Below are 23,355 nucleotides of genomic sequence, written 5' to 3' on the forward strand. Positions count from 1 at the left end.
TAGACCTCAATTCTGGTAGTCGGAATGGATGGTTAAGGTCCTTGGAGCTCTATTCTGGTAGCCGGAATGGATAGGTAATGTACTGGCAGACCCATTCTGTCAGCCAGAATTGATGGGTAAGGTACTCAGAATCCCATTCTGGGACCCAGAATGAATAGCTTTGGTTCTCACAGACCTATTCCGGCACCCAAACTGGATAGTTATTGAACTCTGAGACCCATTCTGGCACCCGGAATGGGTAGCTATGCTAATGGCAGACACATTCTGGCAGACGGAATGGATGGCTTAGGTCCTCAGAGCTCCATTCTGACAGCCATAATGGATGGTTAAGGTCCTCGGAGCCCCATTCCGGCACCTGGAATGAATGGTTAAGGTCCTTGAAGCTCCATTCCGGCAGACGGAATGGATGGCTAAGGTACTGGCAGACCCATTCTGGCACCCGGAATGGATGGTAAGGTTCTTGAAGCTTCATTCCGGCAGCCGGAATGGATGACTAAAATACTCGCAGACCTATTCTGGCAGCCGGAATGGATGGCTAAGGTACTGGCACACCCACTCCGGCACCCGGAGTGGATGGGTAGGTGCTCAGAGCAGCCCTATGCCGGCACCAGGAATTGATGGTTAAGGTCCTTGTAGCTTCATTCCGGCAGCCGGAATGGCTGGTTAAGGTCCTCTGGGCTCCATTACGTCAACCGGAATGGATGGGTAATGCACTCAGCGCTCCATTCCGACATATATTCAGGCAGGTAGAACACCTCTCAGGTCACAATATTATTTTCCTACACTTTCGGCCAAAGACTATATCAAGCTGGCTGGATGCTAATTGACAGAGCAACAACACAAACACAAGGCATTTCATAGCACATCTAGGAAACATTGCCACACAGCAGTGGCAGAAATGAAAAGTGATGCAAGATGGAATTGTCCTTGGGCCCTCCCGCCCACCCTTATTTTGGATCTTGAAAAGGACATGCACACTTTAAAAAAACCAAGTATTTTAGCGACAAGGAGTGCCAGATTTGTGGCTGAAGTGCTTGATTTGTTTGGGCCACCACAAAACAAGATAATAATGAGCTTAAGGCAGCTAAGCTAGCAGTGCTGTTAATGAACTCTACTGTGGCAAGTCATGCACCAGTGTACATTTCTTGCCAGTGATAAGAATAAGGCCATTGTCATGCCTGGGCATAAGACCAAAAAATCCACCACTTGTGTGTGGAATTATTTGTACCCAAATCCTGACCACAGTTGTCTAGCCATTTGTTGCGCTTGTAAAGCCACAGTCAGTAGAGGTAGGGACCTTAACTATCTAGGAACCTCATCCATGTTACGCCATTTGAAGTGAGTTCTTGACAAGCTCTTGGGAAAATCTGAAACATGCAAAAAAAACAACAAGCAGCCCAGCATCAGATAGCTCCCTTCTCTCAGCTAGATCTCAGCACTTGCAATCTACACCTCCAACACCTTCATCATCAATATCACTAATGATCGGAGTTAGTCCTGCATCCAAGTTAATGCTAGATGACTCCTCCCCTACCCATGATTCCTCGGAAAAATCCTTGAGCGTTGGGCCCGTTGCTGCTGCTCCTGCTGTTAGGAATGGATCTTCAACCCAGAAGCAGACCAAGAAGAAGACTGTTAGTAGTTTACAACAATTGACTGTTAAACAATCCTTTGCAAGAGGAATCAAGTATGACAGCTGTCATCCAGTCGCACAGCGGATCACAGTCGCCACGGCGACTATGCTAGATTTAGATCTGCGTCCAATATCCACCATTAATGCAGAAGGTTTTAGACAGTTTTTGATGTCCTGTGTCCACGTTTCCAAATTCCATCTCAACAACATTTTACTATACAAGCAATTCCTCACCTGTACCAGGAGGTTAAAAAAAATGTAATTATTGGGCTACAAAATGCCATTTTACCAACTGTACACTTAGCCACAGATAAGTAGACAAGCGGAAGTGGGAAAAATAAAGATTATATGACTGTAACAGCCCACTGGGTTGGTGAATCGCCTTCAGCAGCACGAACAGCTGCAGAATCTAACAAACAATGCCAGATCTTTCTGAGGCAGGCTACTCTGTGTATCACTTGTTTCACTAAGAGGCATACCACTAACAACCTGTTTGAAAAACTTAGGGATGTCATTGCAACATGGCTTATCCTTCTTGGACTTTCCTGAGGATATGTGATTTCTGAAAACGCCACCAATATTGTTAGAGCATTACAGCAGGGAGAATTCCATCACATTCCCTGTTTTGCTCACACAATCAACTTGGGGGTACAGAACTTTTTAAAAGGTGACAGTGGCATGCAGGAGATACTGTCTGTGTCCAGAAATATTTTGGGTCATTTTAGGCATTCTGCAACAGTATGTAGGAGATTGCAGTAGCTGTAAGAAGAATAGAATTTGATGGCAAAAGTACTTTAGTCCAGCGCAGTGGAGAATACTTTCCGTGTTGGGTGCTGAAACCACTGGAAGCAGTCACCAGTGAAGTGAGTTCAGACACTGCTAGCTCAAGTCAAATGATTCTCCTAGTTAGACTTTTGGAAGAGCAGCTTGAGAAATTGAAGGAGGAGATGAAACAAAGAAATTACACTAAGTATGTCGGACTTGTAGAACAAGTACTTTATTCGCTTTGCTAGGATCCAAGAGTTATCAACATCTTGAAATCAGATCACTACATTTTGGCAACTGTGCTTGATCCTAGGTATAAGAGCTATGTCTTCTCTTTCTTTCCAACTGACCCAGATCTCAAGAGATGCAATGAGCTCCTGGTGAGCAAGTTAATAGATCAAGTGGTACATGACACGACGTTGTCTCCTCCTTCAGTTTCTCAGTCAACTGCTGCTAGGAAAAACTTAGCTTTCCCTAGAGACCCAGTGGTGATGCAGATGAGTCAGCACAACATTGTGACCTCTGGTTTGGTGTGAAAGAATTGACCAAAAACCGTGATAGCTCTGCCACAAAATGAACTACAAATTCCACAAGGAAGGCCTTTACGGGCAAAGTACAGAGATTTCTGTAATGGTGAATTCCAGCAGGGGTGAATTAATGTTGTGTGAGGATGATGTACATACTGATGAAGATGAGGGTGAGGATGATGACAGTTTAGATTGCAGGTGGTGGGATATAGCTGAGAGAAGGGAGCTAGCTGATGCTGGAATGCTTATTAATATTTTGGGTAGAATGGCATGTTGGCAATTTTATGTTTTTCTACAGTAAACTTTCCCTTTATTAGAGAGGTGTTTTTTTCTTTACCAATGTAAAAAATTGTGTTTTGGATTTCAGTTTCCTTGACTTAAACCCACTATGCCCTTGAGCATAGGCTTTAGTAGATAATGTAGAAGGACTGGTATAATCATGACTGGTGCCAGCAGCTGGTTGCCATATTGATTCCGCTAAGTTATGGCACTAGAGACTGACATGAACACTGCTACCCCTTCTGTTTCTGTGTGACCAATGGCACTGAGACTGGAGAGTGACAAGAACAATGTGACTGGATACCTGAGAGTGGCAAGAATACTGCCACTCCTCTGGTTTCTGTATAAGCAATGGCACAGAGCAATGTCACTGGAGACTTATAAGAACACTGCCACCCCTCCTGTTTCTGTATGAGCAATGACAGAGAGCAATGTCACTGGAGAGGAGACTGATAACAAGAATGTTGCCTTCCCTCCCGTTTCATTGTGAGCTATGACAGTACAATGTCACTGGGGACTGCCAAGAACACTGCAACCCCTCCTCTTTCTGTTTTAGCTATGACACTGGCCAACTGCACTGGAGACTGCCAAGAACGCTGCTACCCCTTCTGTGTCTGTCTGTGAAATGGCACCGGATCTCCATGGAGGGCGGTACTTAAAGAATCCAAAACGCGCAAGCTTCGACGACGCAACAATGATGTTATGCCTTGTTTTCAGTTCCGAGGGCGTGCGAAAGTACTGAGCCGGATGGCTCGGTACTCGGATCTACTTGGATGGGCTCAGTTTTTCGAAAAACAGAGCCCAAACATCTCTAATACATACACACAATACAATATATATGCAATATAATATGGGGAATAGTTGTTCCACATATTACAGGAAACATATCTGTGTAGCAGAACAGAATGCACTATATAGGGAGAGAAAATACAACAAGCTTCACTCAAGACACCAAGAAGCAGTGGGCGCTGCAGGGGAGCCAAATCATTCTGGCGTTCTGGCATTCCGGCAATTCCGTTTTGTACCCTAACCAAGTAATTTGTCTCTCCTCAGCTTGTCTACTGCAGAAGCCAGGCATCACCACAGTGCAAACTAACACTGTGACATTATATAGGAATATGCTGGTCAGTTAAACCCCTGTCCTAGCATTTATTTCACATATGCTGATCAAATCACTATCACACAGCTGACTCAGCAAAATTCTCATAGTAAATTGAAGCCAGATAAGCAGCAAGAGAAAATCATTCATAATGCCTTCTGATGGTAATAGTGTTATGTTAAAATAAATTGGGTAAAGTGGATAGTAGAAGTGCATCATTTAGAAAATTAGAGTAAAAGTGATGTAAGGGTGGGTGAGACAAAAATGGTAGGATATTAACTTGATCGTTAGTGGTACAAAAAATAAAGTAAGTAATAGCTTTCCTTCTCCCCAAACTTAGCCCCACAATTAATAGCCGCCAAATCACCCTACTATTAAAATAAGTGTCCCATTACCGCATCTCAAATTAACCCACTATTACATTTAATAGCCACACCACCACCCCACAAAATAATAGAACCCACCATTAAATATTTAACCTCCTACTGACACTTCACCATTAAATTAATAGCCTACATCCCACCCACATTACCTTAAGACATCCCTGCCAGCCCCCTCCCAGAGCGGAGACAAGAAAAGATGGCAAGCAGGCACGGGCTGGCAGATGTCAGCCAGGGGGGCGCACGCCACACAGGTGTCCGCATCACATGACACGGAATGCGGCCGCGTCATTGATGACGCGGACGCATCACACATGCATCACATTTATCGCCGCTTTTTACTGGCGATATTGTTTTCCTAACAACTGTAATTCTGAGTGGCCCGGGGGGGCGATGCCCCCCTGCGCTCCGGTCCAGCCCGCCCCTGATGATAAGTATGCTCTTCATTTTTGTGCAGATGCACCTATTTGCTTGACTTGGGTATTAATAAGTACAGTTACAGTTTTTGGAACTACTTCCAGAAAATCTATCTGTGCCTAAATTTCCATTATATGAATGCTTTAGCAACATCCAATTCATTCATTTAAACTTTTCTGTATTTTCCTAAAAAAGTGGTCTGCTTAGCCTTATTTATGTTTTCAATTAGTCATAAGAATGAGGGGACATCAGGATTGTCTTTATTACAGAATGAGGGGACATCAGGATTGTCTTTATTACAGCTATCAGTTTTGTGTGTTTGTATGTTGTTGCTTGGTTTCCTCCATTTCCGTTTACAATTGAGAAAAATATGGGACATTCCACCCCTCCCCCCAAATGTGCTTTTTACTCCACTTGAATCTTATTTCAATAATCTTGTCTTGCTAAATGAAATATCGCTTATGCATGTGGTTGCATAATTAGGTACATTCATGCATCTAGCCTGCACTCAGCAAGGAAATCTGATCAGCACAGCTCCTCCCATGAGAAGAGGGTAGATTTTGCCCCACCCCAGCAAAAACCACCTTTTTCATATACAAAATCTATATGCAGTCCTAAAATCGAGTGCAATTGCACACAAAAGAAATCACAAATAATGTGGAAGCCACATGTTGTGTACTTTTGTAAATAATCGTTTATGAGTTAAGGATATCTAGCTGAATAAGGGGACTGTCCTGGGCAAACTGGGATCATTGGAGACCTACCAATGTATCACTGACCAATGTGGAGGACAAAGCTGAAATTATCAACCTTTGTGAAGGACTTGATGATGTTAGAGGGAGGAGACTAATATATGTTGGAGGAGCCTAGATCAGCACAAAATAAAACCCTTCACACATTTGTTAGTGGTGTGGCTTTACAGAACAGTGGGCCAAGAGTGTGTTTTATGGCTTAAAAGTAAATTGCAAAGGCTCGCCAATGAGCCCTCGCATGGTAAATACCAGCAGCAGTACATTTTGTGTTGCTGAGGGCTGCAACGTTACAAAATGATACTTACTACCGCCCACTAGGCTTGGTGAAGGTTTACTCCATTGTGATGACTGTTACGTCTGTGCACTGAATGCATCTGCATGATATAAATAAAGATGTGCATATTAGCAGCAGCAGGATCGGTCTGCTCCCGGGGTAGAGGTAATGACCATTGGAGAGGTGGTCACTGGCAGGTAACATGCCAAACCATTTGTTATTTTGTATGCCACCTGTTTCCTTTTAGTGGGTAACAAAGGCCAGGCTCCAGCAACGGCGGACGCACTAGGGTGATCAAATGCGCGGTGTTGCTCCCGAACTGCCGCACAGGAGAGCACTGTGTGTCCCATAGTGGTCCCTCGGGGTCGGGTGAGTAGCTGGGGTGTCGGGAAGGGGTTTGCGGTTTGTGTGACTTTGTGTCTCCTAGCACCCGTTACAGCATCTATATAAAGCTACCCTGTGAACACTCGGTTTACTATTTGCTAACTCCTTAATACAGCGGATTTGCTATATTAAAGGATTTATGTATCTTTTCGGGATTGATACCCCATAAGTATTGTGACGATAGGATCTCTGTGAACCAAGTTGATAAACATCCACTAAATGCACTGAATGAGACCTTTTTGTAAACCATTAGGTGCTTTCAAAGACTTTATTAAACCATTGGGACACGTTCGTCATCTTGAGTGCTAGATCCAAATTTTCTTGAATTAGATATAGAAAACTGTGTGCAACATTTCCACCACATCTACACTTCTGTATTGATTTTATGTTTATGGTAGCACTGCTTTCTACATGCTTCAGTATTGTATTGAGGTCAAGCTGTTAATTAGAATCCTGCACTGATACATAATGTATATGTTCCTATTTGTGATATTTGTAATCTGTTTTTATTATAATTTTGGTGAATATGAAATACGTTTTAAGAGTAGTTTGAGTTTATACATTTTTCTGACATTCAGTCCCTTTCCTTGTTTTTGATAATTTGCCATCACTAGTCTAAATGTTGCCTCCCCTTTACGTAAATGACGCCCCCTCTGGTGTTTGGCCGCACCTCGCCTGACGGATCCCCATACCCACTATGACAGATGGTGAAACCGATTCAATGATGTGATGATTCATCTTCACCCTCTTCACGGGCACTGGATCCGGAGCCAGGGGGCACAACTCTACATCAAGATAGCTGCATTTTTATTTTGGATAGAGAAGGAGACACCAGAGATAAAGGCTTTGGGCTCTGTGGTAAGTGTGTCTAGTTTACCAAGGTATGAAGAAGCACATAAGCTGTATATAAAGTCTGCATAGACAATTAGGAAAAGGACCATAGACTGCAGTAGACTCTGTATTTAGTTGGTGATTAACCTGAAAGAAGACCTAGGTGGGGCTTTACTAAAGTGTGGTTCAGTATTCAAACCGCCACATATTGGATGTGGTTTTCAGATCCAAACTGCAGCATTTACTGTGTGGCGGTTTGAGCACGGTTGAGACCAAATTGCAAGGTATAACTGTATGTGGGACATCCAGTTTTACTTTGTGGTTTGCCTATGTGGAGTGCCTGGTGAAAAGCACAGAGATAGAAAATATTAAAGACATTAGCAACTGTTAATAATATAGACATATATCTCCCTCACCCCCTATGAATTACATATCAGGATGGTATTAATGCCTAGTGTACATAAAATGCTAAACCTGTTCTATATTCATTGTCTGGTGTTTCTAGGAGAAACGGTCAGTGGGATTTCTTCAGTTGTAGGACTGGAGAAGACTTCTAATCAGGCCACTAAAACTTTTAAATTCAATGTAACCTGGTTCTAATACCACCATACAAGTAAGTTTTTATTATACCCAAATAACCTAGAGTCTAATACTGTTAGTGTACATAGTGCATACATCAGACCGTCACTATGTGGTCTATGTGGTGCAATATAAATAAATGTAATTAAAATTATAACAAAGGTTTTTTTAAAAAAACACACACGCACAAAAAACACTTCACTTCCCTCCATAACTTCTTCCCATGCATTCATCATCACCATTTATTTATAGAGCGCCACTGATTCCGCAGCGCTGTTGTTAGTGGTCGCGGCGGCTCCGGGCACCGCCGCGACTCTCTTGCTGTTCCTAGTGACGCCCCGGCCATTGCTACGGCAACCAGGGCGTCACTTCCGGTTTCTGTGTCCCGGTTGCCTGGGCAACAACCGGGACGCTTTGGTCTTCCTGACGCCGCGCCCGGCCAGCTGTCAAACAGTCGGGCGCGTGCGCACAGGATTAGGTAGGGCCAGCCATGCAAGGCTGTGTAGGATCAGCTAATCAGGCTGATTACAGATTAGGTTACTGCTGGCACTCTGCCTATTCCATTGGCTGCAGGCTCTGCATCTCTATCATACTGCAGCTGAGGACATATTCTGGACTGTGTCCTGATTTGCCATCTGTACTATTTAAGGCAGTGAGGACTGAGCCTCACTGCCGGTTATAGCGTTCTGTCCTCAGTCCTGCTGCCTGCTTGTACTATTCATTTAGGTTCCTGTTACCTTAGATTTGACCACCCGTGTTTGACCCCTGCTTGTTATTGGACCTTTGACCCTTCTCTTCTGACCTTGACCTTTGCCTGGAATTCGGATTTTGCTTCTCTGCCTGTGAGTTTGACCCTTTGCTTGCCCTTGGATATTGCTTCTGTGCCTGTGATCTTTGGACCTTGGATTTCTCTTATACTACAGTCCACCAATCACTCCACTTCTGGGAAACTCCTTTAAGTCAGTATACGCTACTCGACCCTCGGTCGGACCGCAGCCCAGTCTGTCCCCACCACTAGGGGCTATAGCGAACACCTGGCCTTCTGAGTAGTTCCCGAGTTTCACTGTACTGACTTGGGAGTTCCTAACAGCTGTACAGAGAACTCACTCACATCATTCCCTGCCCCATTGGAGCTTACAGTCTAAATTCCCTAACATATACACACATACACAGACAGACAGAGAGAGAGACTAGGGTCAATTTTCATAGCAACCAATTAACCTAGCAGTATGTTTTTGGAGTGTGGGAGGAAACCGGAGCACCCGGAGGAAACCCACGCAAACACGGGGAGAACATACAAACTCCACACAGATAAGGTCATGGTCGGGAATTCAACTCATGACCCCAGCGCTGTGAGGCAGAAGTGCTACCACTTAGCCACCGTGCTTGTGTGTGACACAAATTTTGCATGACCCTTATGCACCCCTCCAAAACTGTTTCAATGCCCCCAAATATTTCCCAGTCCCACTCGTCCTTTGCAGTTTACCATAAAGTGTGTGTGTGTGTGTGGGGGGGGGGGGGGGGGGGTCGTCATAATCTGTCATCAGGTTCAACATTTGATTTTAATTTATTTAATTCAATGTTGCGGTGAGAGTGCTCTATCTGACATGTTCTCTCCTACATGAACATTTACATATGGACAAAGCTATAATAAGCTTTCTGGACTAAAGTCACACCTTACTTCGTCATCATCATCATCAGTTATTTCTATAATTACGCAGCACTGGACAGAGAACTCACTCACATCAGTCCTTGCCCCATTGGAGTTTACAGTCTAAATTCCCTAACACACACACAAAGATAGACTAAAGGCAATTTAATAGCAGCCAATTAACCTACCAGTATGTTTTTGGAGTGTGGGAGGAAACTGGAGCACCTAAACGAAACCCACACAAACACGAAGAGAACATACAAACTCCACACAGATGAGGCCGTGTTCAGGAATCAAACTCATGACCCCAGTGCTGTAGGGCAGAAGTGCTAATCAACAAGCCACTGTGCTACTTCCTGTGCATTATGACACTGGAAAACCTTGTATAGCTGACACATATCTGATGTTCCTACATTTTTTCCTATTTTTCTTCCTTTATAATGCCCATACAATAAAAAAGTATTTTATTACAATGTACCACCAAAAGAAAGCCCTGTCTGTTCCCCAAAAAAACATTGTAACATTTAATAGATTTGGCTTAGAAATAAAACAAGATTGTTTTATATTTTTACTATTTTTACCCATCATGCAACTGTCATGTAGTTTCGTCTTTAAAGCAGATACTGTAAGATCATTGCTGTAACTTTGTAGGAACTCAACAGTTTATTCTGCATATTGCTGCTTTCATTATCAATGTTACTAAAATCAATGATAAAGTTGAGGTCAGAATCATATTTAAAAATGTAATCATTTGACAATTATTTTTCTAAAATGTACAGTAATTAATAACTGAAGGAGCAATGATCTGCAAATAGCAGTGGAATGAACCTTCTATTTAAAGTTTGTTATGAATAATCTTAGCCTAAAGTATTTCATATTTGCAGTCACACTGATGTTGCTTAAAATAACAGAGAACTTAGAATTGATCAAAAGAATAGGAGAGCAAGAATAGAACATGCATTAAAAATAGTTTGGGAGATAATGTTGGAGACAAAGAGCCTAGGGTACTAAAAAAACTAAACAGAATTCAGATTAGCTGCCTTTTTCTTCTGCTACAATCAGTAAACAGTTATAGAATCCTGACATTTAATAAAAATAATATATAAACATATTTAATGTTTTTTACTTTTTGTTTTATATTGTTTGGATTTGATTAATTTGACTTATATGTTGTGTTTTTCCCTTGTTTGTGAACTATAATGTTTATTGCAGTATTACAGTGATGTAACAACGTAGCAATAAAAAGAGAAAATTAACAAAGCAGAATTTTCTTTTCTTATCCTTTATTTGAAATATATATATATATATATATATATATATATATATATATATATATATATATATACACATTAATGTTAGGCAACGAGACGCTCTTCTGTTCTGGCGGTCAGCGTGTCTGACTGCCCCTGTTCTCGTCCAATCACCCAGCAGCAGCCTCTATTTAAATCCTTCTCTGGCATCATTAGGGTGCCGGAGTATCAGGTCTTCTGTTCTCCAACATTGTTCTGTTTCTGCTCGTATATTGGTTTTGACTCCTCTCCTGGTTTGTGCCATTGCCTCCATTGTGACCCTGGCTTGCTGACTACTCTCCTGGATTGCTCGTGACCTTTGACCTCGGCCTGTTTGACTTCTCTGATTTTCCTTCTGTACCACCTGCCTCCGTTTGGTTTGACCCGGACCGTCCTGACCATTCCCTATCACTACTCTGGTAACTGTCTAGGTGGCCCGCGACCTGCGTACCTCTTGCAGCCAAGCCTAAACCTCTTTGCGGGGGTCCCTGGTGAACACCAGGGGTACGTTAGACTCCGCACCTCCTAGTTCAGTGGCGCTAATACCAGTTGCTGGTCTGAGCATCCTGAGTCCAGCGGCTCACTATAGTCCAGCGGCTCAGCCTCACAATACCTCTCTATGAAGGGGTATAGAGGAAAGAGAGAATTTTTTTATACCTTTCCTTCATTACATATATTGTAGAACTGCCCTTTTCTTGAAAAGGTGCGAGTTATAAGCATATTTGAAATTTGTAATCTGTTTTATTATAAAGTAATAATTATGTTTATATTTTATTTCTTTTGCAGCTCCTCAGAACCTTTTTAATGAAGGGTAGTACATGGTTTCATTTACTAGGTGTCACTTTTGCAAACTGTATAGCTAACATTTGTCTGTAAACTGAAAACACTGACACCTGCAGGCTATGATACAAAGTAAATCATATTTTTCTCAGTTTTTCATAACACAATAATGGTAGTGTCCTTGATTTAATCAGTATAAAAAATAACAATTATACATAAGATTTTTTATATGTAGTGATTAATGGGACTTGTAATGTAAAACTTATTAGAACATCACCAAATATTTTATTTGATGAAGTGTTAAACCTTCCTTCCTTTGTTTTGTAATCCCACATAACAATAGGTTAGAGTATTCCTGGCCCCTCAGTGGTCAGTTGACCCTAGGTGAGAGCTTAGGTTGTCTTATGGATGATCTAGCTATAGTTAATAGTACTGTAGTTGATAGTATTCAATAGTAATTCCATGAACTTTACAAAACTAAGCTTGAAGTGCATATGCCCTATGTGCAATATAAAATCAGAACGCTTGCAAATAAAAATTAGAAAATAATTTACCTTATAATACTATAATCATTAATAAAAATGTGTTTTTTTAAAAACAAAATGTATTTTTTTAACATTAAATACATAAATCAGGATATTCTTCATGTTTACTGTACATAGGATTCGTTTTTATATTTTCTCTTTTTGCATATACAAGTTCTGTGCTATCTAGTGGCACGCATACGTGTAGTTTTTTTTTTAATACAAAGACAATGCTGTGATAGTCATCATTATCAGTCAGCACTTATACCTGCTCTGGAGCTGGTGCAAATTATATGGCTAAAAACCATGTAGTTAAGAGAAACCCAGAACTGGAATTGCCCGCATCTGCATTGGCATGATCTCTGCAAGGCCTTACTGTACATTGCCTACATGTACCTGCCCCTTCCCTTCCCTGTTCCACCCTGTAAGTTGTAAGTGTCATGCATGCAATTGCATTTAATGGCCAAAGTCCATTTTAGAGCAAGCCCAGAATTGTTTTACATGAGATATGGCAAGTGTGACTGGATCACTGATAAATAACTTCTGGTATAAATTTATTTAAGGAAATAGCGCAGGGCACTTATTTATATAATTGCACATGCACTTATTTTTTATATTGTGTATATTTTGGTAAGGGAACCCTTTAATTTCTGAGACCAGGGGAAGAAATTTGTTCTTGTTTAACCTTGCTAGAGGAGATACATTATTTCTTAAGGTATATATCTGATACAATTAGCCTTTGTGGATGGAAGTCTTTTGTGTATTGTGATGTGGGGAAGTGGCTTGTTTGAGGTGTGTACCTTTCGTTGGGAATGTGTATTCTGGACTGTCTGAAGAGGGGCCCCATGCTAATTAGATCTTTGGATGTGTGAAGACCCAACATTGAAGGCAGGAACTTTTAATTAAGACTGGCTCCTAGATTCTCTGCATCTGAAAACTAGATGCAGGACATCACAGCGTCTCTAGAATTTCATAGATAAGAGTAAATATTGTTGTCTTTGCAATGCATGTAAATCCATGTTTGTGTAAACACATTACATCCTGATTCTAAAAATAGCCTGTGACCAAATCAGTATAAAAAGCACTGTCTTGTACACTGAAATGTTCTTCTTGTTTCATCTGACCTGATCACTGGTACCTTCAACCCGTGTGAGAGCAAATAAACATCACTTGCTTCAAAGACCTTGAAATCTTAAATATTGCTGTATTCCTGTGACCTGCAGATTAGACCCTAAATTTAATCTGTTCTCCGGTGTTTCTGAGGTTGGACCCAGTTTTCCCGGTACCACCACTCTGCCTGCTATATCCTGCAGCTCTGGTCAGTGTGGTAGGCCAGGGGAGATCCATCCACAGCACCCCTGATCCATAGTTAGAGGTCAGGAATACCAGCCCAGGTACACCAGCAAGGCGGTACGCTCGCAGAGTCAGTTACCCAGAAGAAACCCGGTACTGGATGCCGGTAAGGAGTCCAGTGGTGGCGGCATTTGTAAGCCCTTCCTACTGCGGCAAAAGGGCACATTTGGGATAACGAAAGTGAACGGTGGCAAAGTAAGCCCACCCGGTTCTCAGCAGCAACAGACAAGGTGGCATAGGCGGTCCATCCTATCACAGCAAGCAAAGGAACTTACATTTGAAGATGAATCAAGCCCAGTGTGTGCAGATAAAGAGACTGAACACATAAGGTAAGGTATAAGCTATCTTGAAAAGGATGGCACTGTGTTCCGGTCTATCAATCCAGAATAGGATGATATGGAAGAGAGAAAGGACCATACTCTCTTTGAAAACAGGTGAAATTTGCTGCCTAATTTGATGCAGATAACCCAATAATATACCCGAGGTGTAGTAAACATGACAACTTGTTATCTCCAAGATCATTTACACGTTAAGGCTACATAAAATCTCCATGCCAAATGTAGAATGGAAAGAAGGCTGAATTGAAATATATTTACATATTATAATATTTGCAAATGCAGTGTTAATGCCAAATGTTCACATAAAGTTTAGCCTGAGCTATATGCTCAACCAGAAAACACAGGAAATTAGCAAAGTGCCATTGAAATCAAATCATTATGTGATCCAGTTATCAAGGCAGGAGATAAAGTAGTACCACATCTACCTTCAGTTAGAAGATCCACAAGATGACACAAAAACATTTGCCTATATGGTTCAAAAAGTAGCACAACCTGAGCCAGAGCCATGGAAGGAGAGGCAAGGACTGCTACAAGAGGCAGATGTTAATTAAAGCTAATGATAAAGAGATGAAATCGTTTAACTAGTTGCAGACCTGGGAACTCAGAACCAAGATATGACTTACATGAAAAGTATTTTTTGAGTCAGGTTTTTAGAGTAATATTTATTTATATACTTATTGCACTTGTAAATAATTCATATATATAGACTCAATGACAGTACTGTACTTTATGTGTTTTGTCATTTTGTTAAGTTAATAAAAGGCATAGAAGACAGAAAACTAGAAACAGTCAGTGATGTGTAAGAAAGAGCTTCTAAGTTTTGCTCTTTAATAAAGATCTTCTTTAAGGTCAACATGCCTGGACAAATTTGTGAATTATCTGCTACTAACAATTACTAAAGAGGTCATTGCACAAGAGGCTCTATGCAGAATGATAGCAATGGCATTAATGTAGGCCACATGCGAGTATGTGTGGTATTCTAAATTATAATATATAGAAGAGAGATGTTAATAAAAACAAAAAGAAGGCTAAGTAAAAAATATATTAACTAGTGAATGTTAGACATTGTGCGAAATCGAATCAGCAAAAACTAATTTAACATTTGGGGGAAGTGGTTATTGCAGACACAGGTGATGTGGAGAGCTAACCACTACTGCATCAAAACAAGACTGGAAACTTTTACAGTAATGATTAGGGCCCTGATTGCTTAAGGAAAGGTAAGTAAGGCAAAACCATGTTGCATTGGAGAGGGAGGTAAATTTAAAATGTGATGGCAGATTTATATTTGGGGTAGGGCATGTCCTAGATTAACTTTAAATTTCAGTGTACAAATAAGCTAACGAGTATTTGTGAAAGATCAGACAGTATTTTCCTTATGTGCAAAATAATAAACTAATTTACACCCCTTGCATTGCAACTTGGTTTTGTCCAGAAAACTTGAGTAAGTAAATGTGCTCAATTTTTTTGCTTAACTTTCCTTAATGAATCAGGCCCTAGGACAGTATAGGAAAGGGGACATTTTTTCTCTACAGTCATTGCACTCTTTATACTGTGTCTGGGGGCAGGAAGTGCACAGTCATCTGTGATTGACTGTATAAGCAGGATTGGAGGTACTGGGGAAGAAGGAAAAGCAGGCTGGTGGTGGGAAGGCAAAGTGAGAATCACCATACTAATGAGTTCTTGCTCGTGTCCACTGCTGGTTTGCATGCTTCGGAGTTTTGTTGGTGGACATCAGTCTGCTTATTTTGGTAAACCTGATTTCTGCTGCAATCTCCTCGCTCCTGAGACCTAGGGGTATATTTACTAAACTGCGGGTTTGAACAAATGGAGATGTTGCCTATAGCAACCAATCAGATTCTAGGTGTCACTTTGTAGAATGTACTAAATAATTGATATTTAGAATCTAATTGGTTACTATAGGCAACATCTTCAATTTTTAAAACCCGCAGTTTAGTAAATTTAGCCCCTAGTCTTTTTAGACTAGATAGGTGGAGAACACACTTCCAAGCGTACTGCTCAGGAATGAGTGGAGCAGAGGCAGAGGACGTCCTGGATGTCCTGAACTTTGGTCCTCAAGTAGCTAACAATAGGGACCAGGTTTTACTTATGATATTCAATCCAAAACTGAATTTTCAGCTTTGGGTGGAATTATTCTTTAAGGATAGTTTTATGATGCTCCCTCTGTTGCAGGAGCATTGACTTCTCGGAACACCAATGCCCACTAACCACCAGCCCTTTGAGTCAAGTAAGCAAGTAAGATGTCTACTCTGAACTTTGCAAAAGATATCTGTAGGTGGAAAATGGACAACGTGGGTGGGTTGCCATGGAACTAAGCCAGAAATGTATGTTGTCAACGTTTAAAAAACACTGAACAAAGGAAATGAAAATTCTATTTTATCATTGAAATAATTTTACTCTGGAATCAAGACATAATAATACTGACCCAAATGGCATTCATTGCATTTAGACCTTCTTATTTAGAAACTCCTTAAGCCCAAAAAGCAAGCTACTACACCACCATTTGCAGTAATCCATATGTTCAGAAGATTGAACTCTACCACCATCACCACCACACTGCTCATCCCGGCACGCTGTCTAATATCTATAATTTCCCTAATGAATGGAGACTTCATTTAAAAAATACTTAAAAGGATGTATTAGTGGTAACATATTTTACAAAGAAACAGACATTGGAATTTAGCAAAACATAATGTGACATAGAGGTCAGTTGTATATATAGTTTGCCAATCACACAATCCAGCAATGCAGATAGACAAAATTCTTGCATTGGCCACAAAATGGAATGACTTGTTTTAGAAACAAATACAATTTCTTAAACATGTTTATGGTTCTTTACTGTAATGTTAACAACATTTTATAGAAATTTGTCCAAACATCTACTACTTTCTCAGCAAGTTAATACTTTCCAACATTATTCCTCTGCTTTCCATGAGCCCATTTGTGTCAATGTCCCATCTGTCTAAAATGTAAATTATTTTGGAAACTATTCAGCGGCTGGCAGGCAAATTTTACCCCGGGGGATGAGACTCAGCTCAGAAGCCTATTAGGAATGTTTTAAAGAAAAAAAAATGCAGGCAGTCCATAGACCCAGCCCAAGGTAGCCCACTATGGGAGCGGCCCGGGGGGTAGATGCCCCCCTGTCCCACAGCCCAGCCAGACCCTCAAAATATCCTTTCAGGACCCTTTATGAAGCCCCTTATGTTTATACTATAATGTTTCAGTAATGTCCTCTCCTCCCTTCTATTTTTTAGTCTGAACTCCAACAACAATATACCGAAGGGGCAAATAGAATTTTTCACAATTGTGACAAAAAGGATATATTTGTTTTTCCCATTTACAATGTAAGAGTAATGTTATTGTATAAAGCTAGGTACACACTACAGGGTTTTCGTCCAATAATTGGCTCAACCAGCCGACATACGACTGCTCGTTTGAAAGTCGGGTCAGTGTGTGCAGTGACACGATGGTCAAAAGTCTGCCCAAATGGACGATTGTCGCCTCATTTGGTTGGTCATACCGTTCAATATTTTCATTCCAATCTCCTTTCCATTGTGTTCTTTGAATACATTTCCGACCGATCCACGACAATCCTCCGATACTTCCATTGGGGGCGTGTGTATGTAAATTTGTGATGCCTGTACCAGTCCCACGTGGTGCGGTATCCGCACATCACTGACTTGTGTTTTGTATACATGTGTATTCACTTGTCTGGTTGCAGACCATTACACTTGTGTAAAGCAAGTGTGTTATTACCCTTTGCATCTATGTTGGGAAGCCAAATCATATTTACCCTTTATAAACTTATACCTTTATAAACTATTTAATTTTTTAAAGTCATAATAAACTTTCTTAACTAATATTTGTAAAATACCCAGAATACATCACACAGTGTTAATGCAACAGTTTTATTTCAGGAAAAAGTACAAAAAAATGTTTATTGTAGAATATGACAAGTGAAAAAAAATAGTATTACACTTTAAAGGTGCTAGTTAGTGGTTTGTGGCAGAACAGTTCCAAACAGCATACACATTTCAACAAAATTTTACTCAAGGCTTTTAATTTTTTTCTTGATGTCGCTTTTCTTCCTTTTGATTTCTTTAAAATAATCCTGGAGCTTTAGAACGTTTTTTTCTCCCTCAGATATGACGATGATATCTACGAAACAAGGAAATTAAAAATGTTTAGCATTAAACTTCTATATCTGTAATAAAGTTAACAAATGTCTTAATTCAACACCAGAAATAGTCTCATTTGCTCACCTTGTACACTGCTCAAGATCAGTTTATGTTGTGGTCCCTCTGGCACAATCGCAACAATAGCGGGCTTACCCTCCACCGTTTCTGGAAAACAGACGCCTTTTTGGTTATTATAACGGTACAGGTATGTGCCCAAAGCATTTAGTTGTCTACACATGATCATTGAGAAACCTTTGTGTATAACTTCCTTTATATCTTTGTATTCAACATCAATTTTTCTTGCTTGATAACAGGTGTTACATTAGTGGTATCAGTGATATCTAAACTGGCCTTCTCACCGTTAACTCTTCTTTCTGACAAAAAGAAATCTATGTTACAAATCAGTCATTTGCATTTCTTCGTGTGAAACTAGAATGAAATGCATAAAGTCCTTCAAACAGGTAGACTACATGTGCTACTCACTTGTTTAATGTTTCTACGAATTCGCACCAGTCTCCTTTCCTCTTTATTTTTAAGGTCCGACCACCTCTTCTGAACTTGGAATTTATTTCTTTTCTTTCCAAGTTTTTCCTGCAGTAGTTTTTGCATTATCAGTTCCTTCTATTATTAACTTTTCTGTACTTTCGCTTTTGACAGTTGAAGTCGTACTGGTCCAGTACTTTTACCATCACCTCCACCTCTCTTGGGCTCATTGGCTTTGCTCTTTTAACTGCAGTAAAAACAATTTACTTCGTCTTCTAGAGCATCTCCTTCCTCCACCTTCACTTTTTCATAATTTTTGGGACCTTCCAGCACCATCTCTGACTCTGTCTCATCTCCGTCTCCATAGCTCCAACCTCCACTGACACCTTCTCCTCACCCGCCATCTTCTCACGTTCCTTGGCGCCAGACAGGCTCCTCTGTAATTTTATACACTCAGTTATGGGCGTTGGTTTCTGCTGTGGACCAATCAGCGATGATACCCACAGAGAATAGAACATTGTGGGTGATGCCTGTTCATGTATAATAACCTCGTGTATGGAGATTTTTACCTATAAAAGAGACAGTTTTTTCTTCTCAGTATACGTCTTCTCTTTTTAGGGTTGTTTGGGTGTTAACTATAGTGAAAGCTCTGCCCCTTTATGCTAATGTCCTTGGTATATCGTTATATGCCCCGCAAATGTTGCTTCAGTGTGTACGAAATTAAAATCATTGTTCACGACAACACGGCTGTAAAAAGTCGCTACCGGGACTAGAACAAGGCTAGTGTGTATGCAGTCCATGGACCGAGCGATCGGACCATTGATTGGATGTAAAATCGATCGGCATAAAAAGTTGGTGGAAAATTCTGTAGTGTGTACCCAGCTTAACTCTTCACTGGTCCTTAAACTAATACATTTTGTTTTGGCATGACACAGTGTTAACCCATGAAGTGCCAAGCATTTGAGATTTTTAAAACGCTGATATGCAAAGGCCAGATATCTGAGTCTCACAATAGCTTACAATTACCTCAAGGGGAAGTTACAAATATAAAGCACTCAGTTAAATCTATTTTGTTTTACATTTATTAACCTGTCTGTTTAGCATGTAAGGTTTGTGTTAGATATTACGCCACAAACAATGTTTTTTTTAAACTTTTTGTAAAAAGTGTTTTAGTTGACCATCACTTTTGACATAAAAATTAGAAAACTACTTTGTAATAAGTCGCCTAGTGGTTAAAGTACACTTTAACTCTTACCCCAACCACTTGCTGATTGGTTGTTAAATAATAACGCCAACCCTGTCACACTGAATCTTACCGTGCTCAATTTTTCTTTATCTTTTACAACCTGGGAGCGCCTCTGTTATCCTTCTGTACTTTGCATTGTTTCTGGAAATATGGATTTTGGGGACAATTGGGCACAGTTGTATTGTATTTTGTTTCATCTCGTGGTATTTTTATAAACATTTTGCACATAAGCTTTATCATGTTTAGGGCTGTGTCTGTCATGCACGTTATAAGATAAACATATGTATACCCAACAATAACCCTAATCTAGGCTGGAAAATACAGATTTCTGCAGCTCAAAAGCGGTTGAGCTGTGTGGTTTCATAGCAGAGCATCACAGTGTAGGGGTGTGACCTGGTTTGATTTGGGCTTGATCTTGGTAGACGGTAGGAGGGAGGGAGGGAGGAGTTGACATACATGCACTAAGTACAAAATTGTGAATATTGTAGTATAAATATTTTAAAGAGAATATTAGCTATTCAAATTTAAATTACCTGTAACCACTTAGCTTGAAAATGACCAGTCACCAGATTCTTCATAAGCTGATAGCTTGACTCAAAAGTTGAATCAGGCTGTCAGCATACACTCTGATCTCTCCCAAGATGGCCTCCTCTATACTGATGTGAGGCATCAAGGAAGTCAGTGCACAGTGTATAACGCATTCTATTACATGCCCGGTAAACTGGGTTTTGAAGGAAGACAATATGTGTAAAACAAATAAAAAGTCAGTGAAGAGCCCAGTGAGAAATTATATTTTCATATGTTGCACACATTGAATATAAAATGGTTATTGGTTATTTTTTTTCTTTCTTTAATATATTATAAGTGAAGACCAGATGTGGAATTCAGTTCAAACACAATACCAATTACAAACTGTCCTGCAAATAAAGCAAGCACAATTTACAAAAGGAAGATATAAAACACTAACGGAAATGTAATTTGATTTCAAATGTGTGAAGTTGTAGTAATAATTACAGGTCTGTAAATATCTGTATACTGTTATAAATCATGTAAATGGGCTTGAATGTTAGCCATTGTTTGTTCCTATAATCAGGGGCGCAGTTAAGGGGAATTCCTGTTGCCCTGACCTCCCAGTTAGTGCATAAACTAAAGTATAACAGTTTGGACCTTATTCATCAAAGAATGTATCTGCCTTTGAGCGTAACGTTTGCAAAATCACTCAGTGCATGTTTAGAAATGGGAGATACGTTCATGAACTCAGGCTTGTCCACTGCGTCTTTCAATACAAAGAATAATTACTACAGTCATGGATTTCAGGGAGTGAGTGGGGCATTTACAGTATGTATGTGCCAAACTCAAGCGCCCGCAGTCACATCCAAATCCAGCTCTGGCCATCTCAAAAGGTACTTGTTTTTCTGCCGTATTTCTTGCTCCAGCTAAGGGGCTAGTCTAAGTCCTGATCAGTAGTGATGACAGTCTTAAATGCATGCTATAACATGTGTTTACAATCTCAAGCAACTGTAAAAATATATTTTTTGTGCTCAGTAGACATTAAGATCATCCTAATAAATTTCATGGAGAAAAAAAAGGTGTTTTTTTTTAAAAAAAACCTCTTTTTTTAAACTGCTTTACAATTAATGCCAATATTATTAACAGGTGACATTAATTCAATATTTTTTTTTTCTGTGCATTCTTTAGCAAATTTATAATCCACATAGGTATTGGATATATCCTGCAGCGTCGTGTGTAGTAGAACACAAAACTGCCCCTGATTTCAACAGCACACATATCTTGAGATCCGTGCCTTGATGAATTCGGGCGTTTGCAAAACCTAAATATGTGTGTTTAATACTAAACGCAGATTGCACTCAGAACGCGTGCCTTGATGGATCAGGCCCTTTTTCTGCATACATTGTTTTGTGGGGATATGCTTACATTGTGATGAAATTTGGCTTTACCAATATAACCACCGTCATTGTTCTTACTTATTTTTTGGCTCTAGTGTATTGTTCTGAAGTGATGTGAACCATTGGGAAACTGTAACACTAATTGTGTTGTTTTCTTTTTATCTTTAATTCTTTGTGAAGGGAGATTAGTAAGCAATTTATAGAGTAATATTAATTAACAAGATATTATATTGATTTGGTGAGATTATCAAGATTTATGTACATAATGAAGGTTAATACGTGTTTTTTACATTAATGTACATATTACTATATTTACTGTATGCCACATTTTTTCTTTTTTCAATTTAACATATGTTTTTATTACATATAATATATACATTGTACATCTCTAATGCTTTAGCACTTTGAAACCTCCTTCTAGAAATCCTGTCCCATGCTTCTACCCCACAAGGGGTCATTCACAAAATGTAGTAAACTGAGAAGTAAGCAGATGTTGTGCCACTGATTGGTGTTGTCTGTGGGTAGTGGGCCTTCCTCAATGGTACAGGTCCAAGGATGCAGCCGACCGAGCTCTCTATCCATAAGAACAAGGTTTTGTTTTTGTACATGATCAGGAGCATATTTGAAAGCCATGATGAATATGAGGTAAGTTCAATGGGGTATCTAGTCCCAAAAAATAAACTATTTGAGCTGCAGAAATATGCCCTATTAAAGCAAAAAAACAAAATAGTAAATGCAAATACTTGTGATTTCATTTATGGCAATTTGGTGTCACCATATTTTCTCTTATGTGGATTTTATAAAGTATAAATGAGTGATAAATGAGCAGAGTATTGGGCAAAAAGACAAAAAAAAAGATTAAATGAAAGAGGGGTGTAGGTCAAATATTATACTGTGCTCTGAACCACAAACATATGGCCTGGGCTATTACGTATACGCAATTGCTTACATATTGATTAGCTGGTCACAGGCAGGTCAACCTCAATACACATGCTATGGGAAAAAGTATGGAGTAATGTATCTCAGCACTTCACAATTATTAAATATTATTATATACTGAACACTATGAGGCTGATGCAGAGTTGGTCACAAATTGGGAGTAAATTACTCTTAAAACAAGAACGTAGAAAAATTTAGTATTTCCACACATATTCAGAGCTGTACACCATACTTGCCAACTCTCCCGGAAAGTCTGGGAGACTCCCGAAATTCAGGTGGTCTCCCGGACTCTCGGTAGAGCTGGCATTTCTTCCGCATCCCGCAATTCCCTTGGCAAAATGACGCGATTCTCGGCGAATCGCGTCATTTTTGCCCCGCCCCCCGCAACAAAATGTCATTTTACTCTTGGGGGCATGGCCAAAATGATGCGATTCAATGTGCCCTGCCCCCTCCCGCCCTCTAGTCACGCCCCTCCCCCGGACATACACGTCTCAACATGCATCTGTCTGTGCATCAGCAGCATATGTGCTTGGTTTGCAACAAGCCTTATCAAGTCAGGTGCAAAGGATACACCTCCTAACAGGTCTGCATGAAACACATTTGCATAAACAGTCCTCTCCAAGCATAGTCAGGCTTAAGTGCCAGAAGCACACAAGTTTTCATAGGTGGAAAAGTGTGCGCTCACTTTCTGATCATGCACAGAGCGAGTTCTCGCAGGATACGCTACAT

The sequence above is a fragment of the Mixophyes fleayi genome, chromosome 2 (assembly GCF_038048845.1).
Source record: "Mixophyes fleayi isolate aMixFle1 chromosome 2, aMixFle1.hap1, whole genome shotgun sequence".
In the NCBI taxonomy this organism is placed as follows: Eukaryota; Metazoa; Chordata; class Amphibia; order Anura; family Limnodynastidae; genus Mixophyes; species Mixophyes fleayi.